Source organism: Olea europaea, chromosome 11 (genome assembly GCF_002742605.1).
Source record: "Olea europaea var. sylvestris chromosome 11, O_europaea_v1, whole genome shotgun sequence".
Lineage (NCBI taxonomy): Eukaryota > Viridiplantae > Streptophyta > Magnoliopsida > Lamiales > Oleaceae > Olea > Olea europaea.
The window spans coordinates 33,335,645-33,336,371 of NC_036247.1; positions in this window are offsets into that span (position 1 = coordinate 33,335,645).

The following is a 727-nucleotide window of genomic DNA, read 5'->3' on the forward strand; positions in this document are numbered from 1 at the left end:
AAAAATTGTGAACTTATTAAATTTTTTATCAAAAATATTTATTTTATATAAATATTATGAGTAATTATATCAATAAAAGTTGATAAAAAGTGGACGTTATTTCAATAAAATTTTAATGGGTAACAAAAGGTAATTATTTATGAAATCATTTGCATATCAACTAATAAACATTAGTGACTTTTCTAAGTAGTATTATTTTTAACGTAAAATATTCAGACACGGGTTGTTTCTTATGTAGTTAACAATATCCATATTTGTCTTTTACTAAGATTTTGTATTTCTTTTTCAATTACAATAATTGCATGTCTAACTCAAGCTGTTCTAACTCAAGCTGTTCTAACTCAAGCTGTTCACATCTTGTGTGTGCAACACATGTTTAAGACAGGGTCCATGTTTGAGTCCCTTTTCTAAGAATAAATTTAGTAAAAATTGAATTATTAGTTTTTTTTTTCAGACCTTCCGTTAAAAATACGAAAAATTTTGAATTTACATGCAAAGTTATTTTAATGAGAAAATGTTTAATTTGACAAAACAAATGAGTTTTAAAGGATGAGGCTCAAATAGGGGCCTAGATACATTATATATATCTATAGTTAATGCTGAGAATTTGAAAATTGTCGAGTATCTACCCATGAGCTCGGTTCAGGCTCGGCTCGTTGCTCGTGGGCGAGCTCGACTCGGCCCACGAGCTCGTGTACTCACGAGCCACGAGCTCGTGGGCCGAGCC